Source organism: Panthera onca, chromosome C2, assembly GCF_046562875.1.
Source record: "Panthera onca isolate mPanOnc1 chromosome C2, mPanOnc1 haplotype 2, whole genome shotgun sequence".
NCBI classification, from domain to species: Eukaryota; Metazoa; Chordata; class Mammalia; order Carnivora; family Felidae; genus Panthera; species Panthera onca.
Genome location: NC_138347.1, coordinates 139,936,399 through 139,954,772, shown reverse-complemented (window position 1 = coordinate 139,954,772; position 18,374 = coordinate 139,936,399). Strand labels below are relative to the sequence as shown.

General features: G+C 37.9%; 1 protein-coding gene and 1 non-coding gene across 6 annotated transcripts in view; one reads left to right on the top strand and one right to left on the bottom strand.

The window, feature by feature from the left end:
• Window positions 1–18,374, bottom strand: part of UBE2E2 (ubiquitin conjugating enzyme E2 E2) — a 374,957-nt gene that overhangs the window by 107,356 nt on the left and 249,227 nt on the right. The gene's annotated exons all lie outside the window — the stretch shown is intronic.
• On the top strand, window positions 3,586–3,688 carry LOC132684425 (U6 spliceosomal RNA). The gene has a single exon (XR_009612648.1). It is a non-coding gene; the product is annotated as a U6 spliceosomal RNA (small nuclear RNA).

Below are 18,374 nucleotides of genomic sequence, written 5' to 3'. Positions count from 1 at the left end.
ACAGCAGATCACTCAATGTTTTTCGATTCAACGTGAATTCACAAAGAATTGGCGCTTGTAACAGTGCCAACTGAGGAGGGAGTAGATAATGAATAAACATAGGATTAGCTTTTGGGGGGGATTATTTTATTTTAAACCTTTTAATTTTAAAAGTTATAAATTTATAGAAACATTGCAAAGATGGTTTAGAGTCCTCATATACCCTATAGCCAGTTTCCTCTATTATTAACATTTTACAGTAGTATGGTACATTTGTCCCAGTTAATGAGCCAATACAGGTATGTTGCTATTATTAGAGTCCTTAGTTTATTGAGATTTCCTTAGTTTTTTATCTAATATCCATTTCTTGTTTCAGGATTCCTTTCAGGATACCATATTATTTAGTAGTTGTGCCTTTTCATAATGCTCCATTCTTTAAAAACATTTTTTTTAATGTTTATTTATTTTTGAGGGAGAGAGACAGACAGACAGACAGACAGACAGAGTGTGAGCAGGGGAGGGGCAGAGAGAGAGAGGGAGACACAGAATCAGAAGCAGGCTCCAGGCTCTGAGCTGTTAGCACAGAGCCCGAAGCAGGGCTCGAATTCATGAGCCGTGAGATGATGGCCTGAGCTGAAGTCAGACGCTTAACCGACTGAGCCACCAGGCGCCCCAATGCTCCATTCTTTTTTAAAAAACACAGTCATACCTCATTTTATTATACCTTGTTTTATTGCACTTTGCAGATACTACGTTTAAATTTAAGGTCTGTGGTGACTCTGACTGAGTCACAAGTCTGTCAGCACCATTTTTTTCCAATAGCATGTGCACACTTTGTGTCTCCAAGTCACGCCTTGGTAATTCTCACAATATATCAAACTTTCCTATTATTATTATATTTGTTACAGTGATCAGTGTTCTTTGATGTTACTATTGTAACTGTTTTGAGGCACCATGACCACACCCATATGAGACAACAAATTCAATTGATAAATACTGTGTGTGTCGTGACTGGTCTACTGAATGGCCATTGCCTGCCTCTCTCCCTCGCCTTTGGCCTCCCTATTCCCTGAGACACAACAGTGATAAAATCAGGCCAATTAATAACCCTACGATGGCCTTTACGTGTTCACATGAAAGGAAGAGTTACATGTTCCTTTAAAAGCTGGAAATGATTAAGCTTAGTGAGGAAGGCATGTCAAAAGCTGAGATAGGCTGAAAGCCAGGCTTCTTGCAGAAAACAGCCAAGTTGTAAATACAAAAAAAAGTTCTTAAAGGAAATTGAAAGTGCTGGTCCGGGGGCGCCTGGGTGGCGCAGTCGGTTAAGCGTCCGACTTCAGCCAGGTCACGATCTCACGGTCCGTGAGTTCGAGCCCCGCGTCAGGCTCTGGGCTGATGGCTCAGAGCCTGGAGCCTGTTTCCGATTCTGTGTCTCCCTCTCTCTCTGTCCCTCCCCCGTTCATGCTCTGTCTCTCTCTGTCCCAAAAATAAATAAACGTTGAAAAAAAAAAAAAAAATTTAAAAAGAAAGTGCTGGTCCGGTCAGCACATGAATGATGACAAAGCGAAACAGCCTCATTGCTAATATGGAGAAAGTTTTAGTGGTCCAGAAAGCAGATTAAAGCAGCCACAACCTTCCATTAAGCCAAAGCCTAATCCAGAGCAAGGCCCTAACTGTCTTCAATGAGAGAAGGGAGAAGGCTGCAGAAGAAAAGTTGATTGCTAGCAGAGGTTTGTGTACAAGGCGTAAGGAAAGAGGCCAACTCCGTAACATGAAAGTGCGAAGTGAAGCAGTAAGTTGTTCACGCAGAAGCTGCAGCAAGTGATCCAGAAGGTCTAGCTCAGATCATTAACGAGATGGCTATACTAACAACAGATTTTCAATGTAGAACAAACAGCCTTACACTAGAAGATGCCATCTTGGACTTTCATAGCTGGAGAGGAAAAGTCAATACCTACCTTCGAAGATTCATAGGACAGGCTGACTCTTTTGTTGGTGGCTAATGCAGTTGGTGACTTTAAGTTAAAGCCAAAATTCACTGACCATTCCAAAAATCCTAGGGCTCTCATGAATTATGTTAAATCTACTCTGCCTGTGCTCTATAAATGGAACAACAAAGCCTGGATGACAGCTCATCTATTTACAACATGTTTTACTGAGTATTTTAAGTCTACTGCTGAGACCTACTATTTGGGAAAAAACAATTCCTTTCAAAATATTATTGTTCATTGACAATGCACCTGGTCACTTAAGAGCTCTGATGGAGATTTCCAACAAGATTAATGTTACTTTCATTACTGCTAACACAACATCCATTCTGTAACTCATGAATCAAGGAATCATTTTGACTTTCAAGTCTTATTATTTAAGAAACATATTTTGTGGGGCGCCTGGATGGCTTAGTTGTTTAAGTATCTGACTTCTGCTCAGGTCATGCTCTCATGGTTCATGAGTTTGAGCCCCATATCAGGCTCTCTGCTGTCAGCACAGAGCCTGCTTCAGATCCTCTGTCCCCCTTTCTCTGTGCCCCTTCCACGTTGCTCTCTCTTTCTTTCTCAAAAAAGTACATTTTGTAAGGTTACAGCTACCATAGATAATGATTCCTCTGAGGGATCTGGGCAAAGTACATTGAGAACTTTCTGGAAATAATTCACCATTCTAGATGCCATTAAGAATATTCATGATTCATGGGAAGAGGTCAAAATGTCAACATGAACAAGATAACCGTCATGGATGACTTTGAGGGGTTCAAGACTTCAGTGGAGGAAGTAACTGCAGATATGGTGGACACAGCAAGAGAACTAGAATTAGAAGTGGGGCCTGAAGGTGCGACCGAACGGCGATAATCTCATGATAAAACTTTTAACAGATAATGAGTTACTTCTTATGGGTAAGCAAAGAAAGTAGTTTCCTGACATGAGTTTACTCCCGGTGAAGATGGTGGGAACACTGTTGAAATGGTAACAAAGGATTTAGGGCATCACACATAAACTTAGTTGATAAGCAGCAGCAGCGTTTGAGGGGATTGACTCCAATTTTGAAAGAAATTCTCCTGTGGGTAAAACGCTATCAGCCAGCAATGCATGCTGCAGAGAAATTGTTTGTGAAAGGAAGAGTCAATTAATGTAGCAAACTTCATTGTCTTATTTTAAGAAATTGCCAAGTCACCCCAACCTTCAGTAACCGCCATCCCCATCAGTCAGCAGCCATCAACATCAAGGCAAGACCCTCCACCACCAAAAGATCAACTTGCTGAATGTGAAGATGATGGTTAGCATTTTTTAAGCAATGAAGTCTCTTTTAGTTAAGGTATATGCATTCGGGTTTCTTTTTCAGACATAATGTTACTGCTTACTTAATAGACTACAATACAGTGTAAACATAACTTGTATATGCATTGGGAAATTTAGAAATTAATTTGACTCACTCTATTGTATTACTGGCTTATTGCAGTGGTCTGAAACCAAACCCAGAGTATCTTGGAGCTATGCTTGTAATAAAAACTTAAGTAGAGAAACTGAGAGAGGTGTTACGGAATACTTGGTACTATCTTTGCAACTTTTCTGTAAATTTAAAGTTATTCCAAAATAAAAAGTTAACTTGTGCTTGCTTCAGCAGCAGATGCATGAAAACTGGAACCATATAGAGAAAATTTGCACGGCCCCTGCACAAGGATGACACACAAGGTCATGAAGCCTTCTGTATTAAAAAAAATAAAAATAAAAACTGACACTGAAAACAATAAAAGCAATATCTTGAGTTTCCTTAAAAAAATCTCTATGTACAAATGTTCAGCTTGCACATGTTTAAATTTTAAATGTAAGTCTATGATTACTCATCTCTCTATATGGAAGTTTTCCCCAAATAGTGCCAAATGCTTTACCTTAGCTACATCCTAGTTTCATTAATCACCCTGGTAATATGACAGTGCTCATGAAGGATATTAATAAAATATCAACATTTAAAATTACTTGCATTCTGGGGAGGAGAGGCATGGGGAGAGGTGATGGTGGGGATATTTCAACTGGATCTGCTCTGTAACTCAAGTTTAAGTGTATCAATTCAGTATGCTTGATCCTTTGCTCCCCAGACACTCAACCTCTCCATGTATATTATTATTCATAATGTTACTAAGCTCAGTGAAAATGGATATACAGTAAAAGAAAAGTTAGCTGGCATGCCAATGACTACTTTCCAGTGTATGAGATGATGATATATAAGGAATCCAAAGTACCTTCTCAAAGCCATCTCCCCTTTATCCAAAGACTATGGATAGGCTGTGTCATTCAAGATTTTGTTTGAAGCAAATATGCCAATCTAATACTCCACAGCAATGAGACAAATTCCTCCGAAATAGTTAAGATATGCTCAATGGTCACTTATCAGTTTGGTAGGCTTCCACACTCCAAACTCTCCAGATATCCATCCCTGTAACTTCCTGTAAGCAAGAGTGGAGGCAGTACCAGAGCTCCAGTGGAACTACTGAGAGCTAGTGAAGCCACTTCTTAACATTGCAGTCTCAAACTTTCCTTGTTAGATCTGTCTATCAAATGTCTATCCATGAAGATATAAAGGAGGTCAGTACGGGATGGAAGCTGGTAACAATAAAAGTATTTGAGCAACAGTTACTTGTTCCCTCATACCTTCACATTTGACCATATGTGTGTATGCGTGTGTGTGTGTATACATACATACATACATACATACATACATACAGAGAGAGAGAGAGAGAGAGAGAGAGAAGGCAGTGGGAGATAAAAGAAACATAAAAAGTTAGGAGTAAAAGAGAGGTTTGAGACCAATAAAATGTGACAAGGTAGATTTACAATTTACAATTCTTAAAAAAATTTTTTTAAATTTTTTTTTTTTTTCAACGTTTTTTATTTTATTTTTGGGACAGAGAGAGACAGAGCATGAACGGGGGAGGGGCAGAGAGAGAGGGAGACACAGAATCGGAAACAGGCTCCAGGCTCCGAGCCATCAGCCCAGAGCCTGACGCGGGGCTCGAACTCACGGACCGCGAGATCGTGACCTGGCTGAAGTCGGACGCTTAACCGACTGCGCCACCCAGGCGCCCCTTAAAAAAATTTTTTTAACGTTTATTTCTGAGAGAGAGAGAGAGAGAGAGACCAAGTGAGCGAGCACGGGGCAGAGAGAGAGGGAGACACAGAATCTGAAGCAGGCTCCAGGCTCTGAGCTGTCAGCACAGGGCCCGATGCGGGGCTCGAACTCATGAACCATGAGATCATGACCTGAGGCAAAGTCGGACGCTTAACCAACTGATCCACCCAGGTGCCCCTATTATTCTATTTTTAAAAGCTGGAAGAATTGAATTCTCTTGTCCTACTCCAGTTCAAGCCCTGATAAATATAAAATCCAATTTTGTTTAAATAAAATAAATTGTGTAACATATAAAAGCAGAGCAGCTATTCAACAACAACTACCTGAAAAAGCGGAGCAGGATTGTAGGGTGGAGGCAAAAAAAAAAAAAAAAAAATGATTGAAAACTACCCAGCTGTAGGATTCTTATATTATTGAATGGACACCAAAACAGAGAACGTCAGCTTCATGTTCCTCAAAGGTAATATAACTATCAAACTGCTAGCTAAATATTAAGAGGACAACTATTATGCTATTTTGCAGGCATGTTTGACTTCCTTGAACTGCCCTCCAGCAAACAGTCAGAGGTTTTTTGTCCCAAGTGAGTCACTTTCTCACTCTTGCTTCTGACTCCAACAACCTGCTTGGGGCACAGTCTACTCCACATCGATACGTGTAATTTTTCTTACATTGGATGATGAATATTCTTCATTTATAGAGGGTTTTATTTTTTAAATCCGAGGAATGATATCTTCATGAATATAAAAGAATAACTATACTATAAAGCTCTTCTCCTTTTCTTTCTCCCAAAAAGGCTGTGGTAGATCAAAACATACAATCTACAAACTGTCATGTACAATCTCAGTTTACCACAGAGTAACTAAAACATCTCCAACAGATTTGATTTACATTTAGTTTAGTGTACCATGATTTCCTCTTTAAAAAAGTATTTTACTCTCTATTAACATGAAGAAAAGCTCAAAATATGTCAAATAAAAAGGGAAAAATGATGTAAAATTAAATCAATTTACTTGTTTATTTATTCATGCATTCGACAAACATATTCTAAGCTCCGTCTATGTGTTGGTCACATAGGTAATGTGTATTTAGCACTGAACAAATCCAAACTCACTTTATATCCTGGTGAGGAGAAGATAACACTAAGCAAATAAAAGTAAACACACAGTTTGTCTGACAAGAACTATGGTGAACAATAAAAAAAAGGGTTGGTAAAGGCAGTGATTCCAAATTATTTTTAAAAACAAAACAAAAACTAGACCACATATGTGGAACATTTAGGTATTACTTTATGACATTTATCAACTTCTGTAAGTTGTAGTTTTCCACTCCAAAAACAATCATGTAAAAGCTCCTAAAAATATATTAGCACACGACAGTCTGTTTTCTCTGTGAAGTGTGATATTATTTTAACGTTCACAGCTGGCTAAGGATTTGTAAAATATCAAAAGAAAGGGTCCCAATTCATGTCAGATTTCTATTTTAGGCTAACAATTTATTCACTGCAAATACAATTACACTGTTTATGACCAGAGCATGCTAAATATTCACAATGTAATTTTTTAAATTATAATTTTGTTAATGATTACACCTCTTCAGCTAAACATTAAAATAAAGACAGATACAATGTCTTTTTTAAATAAGATTTTTCTTTTTCTTTCTTTTTTAATTATTTTCAGAGTGAGAGCATGTGTGAGAGCAAGTAGCAGAGGAGCAGAGAGAGAGAGGAAGGGAGAGAGAATCCCAAGCACTAAAGGTACAGAGCCTGACACAGGGCTCAAACTCACAAACTGTAAGATCATGACCTGAGCCAAAATCAAGAGTCACATGCTTAACTGACTGAGCCACCGAGGCACCCCAAGACAGAAAATGTTTTTAGCAAAAGAAACAATAAGGAATTTAACCCAAATTCCAGAGTGAAATTATAAACTCTGGAAGTTATCAGTTAATGTCAGAACATTCCAATTTGGTTATTCCTATAACTTTATGTATGATGCAGGTAGCAGCAACTCATAGTACACATGGATGTATTATAACAAGGAATAGCTTGTTAAACATTGAACATAGTAGAACAAAAATCAAATGGTTTAGATTCATTAAATTTAAGTTGTGGGTCAATATCTTTTAGTAGTTTTCTACTACTAATTTCATAAATCTTACGGTATATCAAGTATAATAATTACATTCAATGTCTTTGCTCAAAGAAACACTGTCAGTATTAAGAAAATAACTGAGCTGTCAAAACACCAACATTATTTTTTAAATTTCAAAAACAGCAACAAACAAGAACCTCAGGGACAGGTCATAAGCCCCCTGGGTAGCAGACAGAAAAGCAAACCAATATTGATAAAAATATGTTGGATAAAGGAACAAAAATCCACTTTACAAAGAAAATTGGTTTGCTGGGTTATTTAGGGAATGCAAACAACAATATGGGAAGGAAAGGAAGAGGCATGCGAGCTTCAAATACTATAAAATAGTTGATAACTCATATAGTGAATGGGAATCCTTGGGTACCCCACGCTTCTGATTTGGTTGGTAGTAGTCCATTTGTAAAGCCTCCAAAGTCACCACAGACAAAACAACCCTCTAATTTTAAATTTAGACTCTTATGTAGATGGCAAATGACAGATCAACTCATGCATGTTTAAAACGACTCAGTTTGTTGTAGACACATTAAAAGTATCCACAGACTTACTTCTAATGCCCAGCTTGCCCACTCAGCGACCTTGTATGGCAATTAAGGTAAGTAGCAGTTGAGAAGGGTCTATGTTTTGGTAGTAATGATATTATCACATATAAGCATATTTCTCTTCGAGTAAACATACATAAATGTGTTCTTCCTTTTATTAAAACAGTCTCAATGCCAGGAAAAAAATGAAAGACCTTCTACGTTTGTAAACTTGGCTCCCATGGATTTCAAGACAGTTGCATTTTTAACTGAAAAATCCAGCACAAAACAATTGAGATCTGTTTCCGTTTCATGGTTAATCATACTTTAGAAATAAACTCCTGAAAAAGTTCAAACTCATATCTTGGCAGGTTCCTGCTTCTCCATAAACCCTAACTGATTTAAGTTTTGAGTTATTGATTTGAATTTTAAGGAATTTATTTTATCCAATTAAACTATGGCATATATTAATAATGAAGTTACAAACACAGAACAAGAGAAATATATTAAGAACTGAAATGCTGCTGAAGGACTTCACTTAGAAAAATGGTTTCAGACACAGAAGCTCTGAGATGGTTACTTTCAGGGAGTAGGAACAGTGAAACTAGAAGCATACCAAGAACAGGAAACTCCAGATGAGATCCTGATAGGTTTGACTGGCATTTGTGATACTGTAACGGAGATATCAAGAGGGCTGGAAAAATATCAGTTCTCTGAGCAAAGCAGTGATGAGTAGATAAAAATATACCTACCTGTGATGATAAAGTAAAGGCAAGGAAACAAAGATAATTATCACACTACTCCTAAGAAGGAATGTTATGGGAAGGAGAGACCAGAGGCTGATATGGACCAGAAAGGGACCAAACAGTGAGAAAGACACTGAGCAGAGAACCCAGATTCAATCTCAAAATGGGTGGTCACCAAGATGATGAAAGAGAATACCCAAAAAATACATACACTCAGTAGTGTTAGGGAGATTTTAAGTGTTATCACTCCCCCTTTTTTAACTTGTTGCCAGCATTCATGAACGTTAAAATTCTGTTTCTCTGCGTATAAGTAACAAAGGTAGATTTAGAAGCTATTTGTATCAGTGGTAGGATAATTAACAACGATGTTAACTGGAATTTTAGGCATTACATCTAGAAAACAAAAAATAGTAAGATAATGTTTTGCATTCCCAAGTTGCCTACCAGATAAATTTGTGGGCCTTCTGGGGTTTAGCCACCTGTTCTTAGGCAACATTTAAGTACAAATGTATTTTTATAATAAAGGTCATTGGATTTTTTTTCTCATTTATCCATTATAATTAATTCAAAGTCACTGTAACCAGATGTAAAGGTAAGAATTACACACACAACCTTCAGAAAGAAAGAAAAAGAAAATCTTTTCCCAGTCTCTAAAGGAAAAAAAGAAAACTCAGAAAACTTTCCTAGGAGTTATCACAGAATTACTGAAGGTAAGGTTCTTTTCAAACATTTAAAACTTTGGGAAATCTGTGTTTCCTTAACTCAGTATGCTGGAAAAGGGCTATTCTATTTATTGCAAAAGTTCAAGAGAGTTTATATATTTAATTTTTCAGAGGGCTAAAATCTCACCAATGAGATAAGGATATGGTATGGATCCCAAAAGCTAGTTGTATCCTAGCTTTAGTTCCACTGCAGTGAACTTATTATTATAACTAAGTAGGGTATATTAATTCATCCATTCAAAGAAAATGCAGATGCTAGATCCTGGGGGCATGGTGGTAAGGCACAGCCGCTCTTCTTGAGTTTCACCATTTAAGGGGAGAAGACAGACAAGTTAAGGGATAATTACAGTGTATTATGATGGATGTGGTCTGTATTAGGAATAAGTACAGAGTACTTATGCAAGTAAAGAGGAAAGGCTCCTCAACCAAGCTGTGAGAGAGGAGATCTGAAAGATTCAAGGAAGTTACCCAGGAGTAGGGGAGAGTGGAAGAAAGGGCGGGGAAAGAAAAGGCAGGTAGGGGAAGAGCACCGGCCAGGAGGCAACAGAGAAGAGGGTTTCTTTCAGAAAACTAGGCACCATGAGGTGCTGTGGCAAAGGGTGAGGCAGGAAAGGTAAGCAGGGCCAGATCAAGAAAGCACCTTTTATGCAGTACTAGAATGGATTTGTCCTGAGGACAATGGAATCACAAATAAGTTTTAGAAAGAGAAGTGAACATGAACATATTTTCATTTTAGAAACATCAGTCTGACAGCAGTGAGGAAGGGGCTGAGACTGGGGACATGAGACCAGTTAGGAGGCTTTATGGTATTCAGGGAGAAGATGATGGTGGTAATGAAGTCTGAATTCTGGAGCCGAGACACAAAAGGAGCATGTTGAATCTGAAGGACCCGTAGGATGTCCAGGTGCAGATGCCCAGCCAGCTGCTGCAGAATAGATTTGTGAGAAAGCAGTAAACAGTGCACCTTCAGAGGCCCAGGAGTACAACACGTTATATGAGAACCAGCAGTGAGAATGGTGAGAAATTAAAAGGGTGTTCTAATGAGAAACAGTCACTGACATTTAAAAGTATGGGCATTAGATGAGGTGACTGAGAAAGAGCAACCAAATAAGGAAACTCCAGAGAGCATGGCATCACAGAGGCCAAGAGAGAGGAAAGCACTTGAAGGGGGATAAAAAAGTCAACTGTAACATACTGCAGAATGGGAGAGAAAATGACACTGAGAATGGTCCATGAGTTTGAGTAAAAACTGATGTTCCTGACTTTGGGAAGAACAGTTTAAGTGAGACTACTGGCATCGTGGATTGTGGATTAAGGAAGGCACAATATAAGAGATTAAAAGAAAGACAATGTGTTTCTCCCTCTGGAAGTCTGGATGGGAAGGGGCAGAAAGGAATGTGGCCTGAAGAGGAGGCAAGAGGGGGCAGAATACGAAGCAGGCAGGCAAGAGGGATGATGAAATCACCGACAGAAGCACTGAAACCTCTTCTACTGTGATAGGAAGGTAGGAGAAGAGGAGGAAGGAAGACGGGAGACTGAGGTTTTAGCACAATGTTAGTACCACACATGTGGAAACAGCAGTTTGAGCCTAGACTGCCACCTTGGTTGTGTCATCATGGGTAAATCTGACTGTATAAATCAAAACTTTTCTGGTCCTCAGTTCACTCTCATAAAGATGAGGATATGGTGCGTTAGATACCCTCTAAAGCCCCTTCAGTAATAAAGTCCATAATAACAGGTCATAATCGCATGAGGGTTTTTGCTTGTTTTTGTGATAGAAGGCTATAAAAAGTGAACTAATATGTACAGAAATGGACTTACTTATGTCTGATATCTACACAGTCCCCTTGGGGAAGAGAACTCTGAATCAAATTTACATTGTAAAGTAAAAACCAGAATCACTGTGGCTCAGGCATGTAATAGAAATGTTCAGTCTGGCCCAGTGTGCCCAACCAGAAAACTGAAGCCAGGCTGGTGCTTCTTTTGACCCCTGGAGATAATCAGTAAAGACCATGTAAAGCATTCAGAAAAACTAAAGTTCTTTCTACTAAAGTATTTGAATAAAATCAAGAGATCACTTCCAGTATAAATTTTTAAAATTTCCTTTTTATCATTTTCATTTAAATACAACAAAAATTTCTAGCTCAAGCCATTTTCAACATATGTTGACAGAATGGGGAAAAGGCCCTCTGTTCCTACGAATTTAGAGACTCCATATCCTTCCATTTAAATCGGAAGTTCTAGGGGCCCCTGGGTGGCTCAGTCGGTTAAGCTGCTGACTTGATTTCAGCTCAGGTCATGATCTCATAGTCTTGAGACTGAGCCCCTCATCAGACTCCTGCTTAAGATTCTCTCTCTCTCTTCCTCTGTCCCTCTCCTCTGCCTGTGCATGCACTCTCTCTCAAAATAAATAAATAAATTTTAAATCAGAAGTTCTTAACCTCTTTTTTGCTCAAGGACTCATTTGGCAGTCTGCTGAAGCATATGCACCTCTTCTCAGAATGCTTTCAAATGCATCACATAAAATGCATAGTATTACAAAGGAAACATTATATTGAAATGTGGTTGCCAAAAATTTGGTGTCACAAATGTGCTTCCTTATTAGATTCAATGACAAAATTTAATCCAATCTGGTAAATCTAATAATTATTTCTGTAATCCTGAAGCAGTGAGGCATAGATATTATTTTGAGATATTTGGAGTAACAATAACATGATTTCTATTGGTATCACAAAATACTGTGCAAGAGCCTTTGCATCCAGCTGGCCAACTGGTGAAGAGAACGTAGATGGTGTCCAGAAGTACTCTGTATTTCTGCCATCCCACCTCAGGGGCCAGAACTGAGTCACGTAGACCACTACCTAGTGCTAGGAAACAGAATTTCACCAGCTCTTACTCTGAAGTCTCTCCAGTTGTTGTGTTTTTTGGGGGAATGTGGGAAGGGCTCTTGTCTGAAACTCATTCTCTAGTAGATTCTCCAGGAAGAGAATTCTTGGAGTAATCATAATCATTTGTCTGTGGTAGTTATACTTGAAGGGAAGTTTGGCTGGATAGAAAATTGGTTGCTCATGTGGGCACCTGGGTGGCTCAGTTGGTGAAGTGACGAACTTTGGCTCAGGTCATAATCTCATTGTCCTTGAGTTGGAACCCCGCACTGGGCTCTGTGCTAACAGCTCAGAACTTGGAGCTGGTTCAGATTCTCTGTGTCTCCCTCTCTCTGCCCACTCCCGCCTCCCCACCTCTTTGCCACCCGCCCCCCCCCCCCGCCACCAGCTCGTGCTGTGTCTCTCTCTCTCTCTCTCAAAAATAAACATTAAAAAAAATTTTTTTTAAGGAAAATCAGTTGCTCATGTTTTCCATCCTTGAGTATTTTATTTTTTTTTTTTTTAATTTTTTTTTTCAACGTTTTTTATTTTTTTAATTTTTGGGACAGAGAGAGACAGAGCATGAACGGGGGAGGGGCAGAGAGAGAGGGAGACACAGAATCGGAAACAGGCTCCAGGCTCCGAGCCATCAGCCCAGAGCCTGACGCGGGGCTCGAACTCACGGACCGCGAGATCGTGACCTGGCTGAAGTCGGACACTTAACCAACTGCGCCACCCAGGCGCCCCTCCATCCTTGAGTATTTTAAATATGGAACACTTCACGGATTTTTCTTGAATCAACTAATTTTTCAATCTTTCAAATTCTGATTTATGTTTTCTTTTCTATCCTTTAGCATTAAAAAATTTTTTTTTACTTTGTTTTAAAATAATTATTCTGCAGACTTTTGGGGGTATGTTTTCATTCCATTTCATTATTTTATTCTTTATTTTTTTCCTTAAAAATATCTTTGCTTAATTTTGTCTTTTTTTTTTTTTTTTTTTTTTTAATGCAATGACCTCTTCTGTACTTTGAAGAGTCCAGGATAGTTTTTCCAACTTCATGATTCTAGAACTCTCTCTAGATTTCACAAACTGATTTTTTAAAAAATGGCCTTCCACTTTGTGGGACTGCCTATGTTGTCATCACCTGCTTTATGTATTTATCTGTTTACTTATTTAACTTATTTACTCATTTACTTACCATTCTTTTTCATTTATATTTAAGCTTCTTATAAAAAGAATTAAAAGCATTTTTTATGGTTTGCCATTTTTAACAGCTTTCTATATATTTTTTATTGAAGTATAGTTGACACACAATGTTACATTAGTTTCAGGTGTGCAACAGTGATTTCACAACTCTATATGTTATGCTAGCCACACAACACTATTGCAATACCATTGACTATGTTCCCTATGGTGACTTATTTATTCCATAACTAGAACCCCGTAACTCCCACTCTCCACCCATTTTGCCCATCCTCCCACCCCACTCCCAGCAACCACCAGTTTGTTCTCTGTATTTGAGTCTATTTATTTATGCTTTTACTGTTTGTTTTTTTTCCAATTCCATACATATGTATGTGTGTGTGTGTATCTATCTATCTATCTCACATCTTTTTTATTCATCAATCAAAGGACACTTGGGGTGCTTCCATATTTCGGTTATTGTAAATAATGCTATAATAAATACATGGGTGCATGTATCTTATCAAATTAGTGTTTTCATTTTCTTTGGTAAATATATAGTAGTAGAATTACTGGATCTATGGTATTTCTATTTTTAAATTCCTGAGGAACCTCCATACTGTTTTCCACAATGGCACACCAATTGATATTGTCACCAACGGTGCACAAGGATTCCCTTTTCTCTACATCCTTGCCAACACTGGTTATTTCTTGCCTTTTTTGATGTTAGCTTTTCTGATACCTATCAGATACCTATCATTAAGGTGATATCTGATTGTGTCATTGTGCTATCACCTGCTTTTTATCTGGACTTTTTCTTTCTTCTCCCCTCTTGTCCTGTCCTGCTCAATTTGGATTCTACTTTAAGCAGCTTTTCTCAGTGAGAGGATCTGTTTTGGAAGGGAGCTTTGGTTTGCTTGTTTTGAGAGTATGTAAGAACCAGAATGATCCAGCACCATTAGACTGAATTGCTTCCCAGTCCCCTTGTATTCACCAATGGATTAGGTCTTGCAAAAATACCCATCCAATCTCAACATCTACTCTGACTGGCTTAATGTCTTTCCAGAGAGTAGTTCCTGGCAATTTGAGGGATTTCCAATTCTCAGGGATATAAACTGCCCTGCTTCCTTTCCTCTGCTTCCTCCCACACAGTTACCGGTCCCATATGAATCTTGTAGCTGTTCGTAGTTGGTCCTTACCCGCTAGTATTTGGGGGTTGGTGGGGATACCTAATTTGGATGTAGTTGCTATACATAGGTTTTGATTTTGATATCCTAGTTGCTCTACCTGTTTTTGTGAAGAAATTAAAGAACAATGCCACTGCTACCAGTATCTTTCAGGAATCTTCTTCTTGAAGTTTGTGTTTTTTAATTTAAAATAATTATTGTTCAAAGTCTACTTCAGAATAATATGAATTGGGGCTATCAGTCATTTAACAAAAAGTTAGTAAAACATCAGTGATTTTCAAACTGTAGTACTTGGAATCACGAGAGATTTATGTATATGTGTATGCATGCCTCCGTGGGTCCATGTACTTCTGCTTTCCTTCCTTCACCCCACTTTGAACAGAGGGGATCCACTAGAGATCCTGTACTTCCATGAAATATTCTGTTTAAAGAATCAATTACATGGTTAAAACTGTTTGAATACTACTGTTCAAGAGTCATTTTTAAAAATTAGTATTGAAAATCTAAATAAAGTGAACTGACATTCATAAAACAGATTTAGTATTCAGAAAGATAATTTGAACCAAGAACTACAAACAGAATTCAAGCAAAAAAAAAGTATCTTTTAATAATCCCTCATGTTTTTCAAAGGTTTAAGTATATTTTTATTATATTCCTTTGTTAACAGTTTTTACTGGTTTTATGTTTCTCCAATTTACTACCTGCTTTCTGAATATCCACTGTGGTACCAAATATAGTTCTTAAGTTGTCCAACTATTTACTTAGAGCAAATGTAAAAATTTAAACTTACATATGCTTAATCATGAAAATGATCAACCAAATTCAATTTTTCCATTTTGTCTTATCTACTTAAAATTTCAATTCCTTTAGAGGTGCTGTGAATAAAATGCTTCACAGAACAAATTTAGAAAAAATAAAAACAGAACTCTAAATATGAGTGTTTGTGGAGAAAAACATGAATCCTTGAGAGTCAAACATTCTGATATATACTATAGTATATCACAAACCCATGAAATTGGACCTCATGGACCTACCTGTCAGCCGCCTGGAACCAAATCAGGATCAATAATAATAATCTTCTGGTAAGCAAAGAAGATTTCATTTCCCTAGATGGTGAGATCCCCCAGAAGCAAGGAGGGTAGTGCCATTTTGGAATTCTAGCAACCGGAAAAGAAAGAGTAGGACACAGCAACAACAACCCCTTCGGAAATCTACAAGGCCCAATTTTAAGATCTATTTGGGGGATTCTAATGTATTATTTGAGAACTGGCTGCATGCCAGATAAACACAAGGCACTGTACATCCTTATTCAGAAACTTGCCAGACTGAGACAATATTCAAGGTTTGTGTGTATAGAAAACTTGTGAAAAGGAAGGAAAAGAAAACTGATTTTGTCTTTATTTTAGAAATCAGAGGCCTTCAGGTAAAACAGACACGCACACACAGACACACACACACACACAGACACACACACAGACACACACACACACACACACACATATTGACAACAGATTACATTTTTCTCTGTAATAGGCAGAGTCCTTTACTGAAAAATAGACTGAATCGATGTTACATTCTCTTGGAACTTGTTTAATCATGTATAATATTAAGCAAAAGTCAAACCAGATATATATATTATAAGACATAGCGCTTCTTTTTCCAGTGAATTACCTGTCAACTTGACAGGTTCAACTCTGCTTTATTACTAAGGTACTAGATCATACTAAGAGTACAATACACAAAAGTTCTTACTGGGCAGAATGGAATGTCAAAATCCATGGAGAATATGTCACAGATGTCCACTGACAGACTATAAAGGTAAAGCCATAATGTGAATATTTTACTACTGCCTAATGTAATTTACATGTATCCATTTTTTTTTTTTGCTACAATTGTTTCTTTTAGGTTAAGTTAGGAATCTCTGATGAGCTTAAAAATCCTTTACCCATTATCTTCTCTCTGAGGTAAGTGACACAGAATATTAAAACTCAAGAGGTTCTGGTGCTCCTCCAACTCAAGTCCCTCATTTTACAATGAAGTCAATGTAGATCCATCGAGGTTAATTTAAAAATAAACACACTTAGTATGTGCCCACAATATTCCAGGCACCATCACACACGTCTTCCAATTTAATCCTAGTAGCTTTGTGAGATGGATTTCATCACCCTCAATTTAGAGATGAGGAAATCAAGAGACACGTGACTTCATCAAAAGCACATACACAGTTAGTTCCAGAGCCCAGATTAAATCTTCAGAGTCCAAGTCTATTTTAATTTTTTACTAGTTGTCTGGTTTGGTTCCCAACTCTCCTCCATCCCTCTAATTTCACACCTAATGTTAAGTGACTTGCTCAAGGTCATGCAACTAGAGCAATAAAATTTGAATCCAGGTCTTCTGACATCAGAGATTTAGCATATTTCCTGTTCTCTTTTCCACTGCATTCCCATTACTGAAAAAGTTATGTAACTCCCCCCATTTAAGTAGACTTCAACTTTAGACTTTGACCACTTCCTAGTGACTGCGATGAGAAAGGTACCACGGCAGATGCTCGGTGTATTGTAACCATCCCTAAACTAAAGGTATCAGAGTGTGTCATGTTCTTACTTTATGGCCACTACCTTCTCTTCTTCTCCACGGATCTGCATCAGGGTCTTTTTGTTTGTTTTTGGAATTAAGCCAAACAACTGTATGTAACTTGGAAAAAATATAGGATGCACTCTTTTTTGCCCGTAATACTTACCATTTATTTGTAGAAATTAAGATCTGAATAGAGAAGTAGAGGAAAAAAACCCTGCTAAATTGTGTGCTATTAACTGGAAGTCCAGATGAAACAGTAGTAAAGAATGAAATAAAAAGGGCAAATGACAAGTAGGATTGACAAGAAAGGTTGGGCTGAGGGATGGCAGAAGACATGGCTTGAAAACAGACACTAAGCGAGTAGCAAAATCCAGAGTGGTCTATGTGGAGCCAGAGTAAGGGAGCTGTGTAAGAGAAGATCAAGGAAAGAAGGCTGCCACAAGTGTGTGGTGAGGCTTTGAATAGTAGGCTTACACGATCAGGATTTATGCAGTCACTTTTGACCGTTGAAAATAAAACTAACAGTTACCATCTATTTACTCTGTCCCTATGCTGCACTAAACCCTTCAGAGTATTTCACATTAATCTTGATTGTAACTCCACGAAGTAAAGATTATTAGGCTCATTTTCAGTTGGTATAACTGTGGCTTGGTCAGGCAACTTGCTCAAAAAGTCCCAGGAAAAGTAAGTAGAAGCTCAGTATTCTAAACCATGTCATATGGATTCCAAAATTCATACTATTTTGGACACTTATTTTTCTATTAAAACCAACAGATAAAACAAAAAAAAAACTTTCCCATAGCACAAATCTTTGGCTTCAATTTAAACTATATTCCAGTATAACCACAAAGGGAAAAACATACTGAAAAGATAAAAAGCCAAGAAAAGAAAAACCTTTAAGCTTGAGGTTTCTCATGCAGCCAAATTCAAAATATATAAACACATGTAATAAAGTGTGTTTTATGGGCAACAGTCACTTTAAAATCCCAATGGAGCATATATTTCATATTTCACAGAGCCCTTACATATTCCTTTTAGCCAATTTCACTTAACGAATATCTTATTTTTTCAGGTAAAAACTGCTTTGAAATTTTATCTCAGACTTCTCCATAGTTAGATCTCATTTAAATAACCAAGAAAAATAATCACTGTTCTGCGTTCATTTTGCAAACACATAGTAACTCTATGAAGTTTCTCCCTAATGTGAAGGAGAAGGCAGATAAAAAATGCACTGTTAGGGGCGACTGGGTGGCTCAGTGGGTTGGGCGTCCGACTTCGGCTCAGGTCATGATCTCGCGATTCGTGAGTTCCAGCCCCGCGTCGGG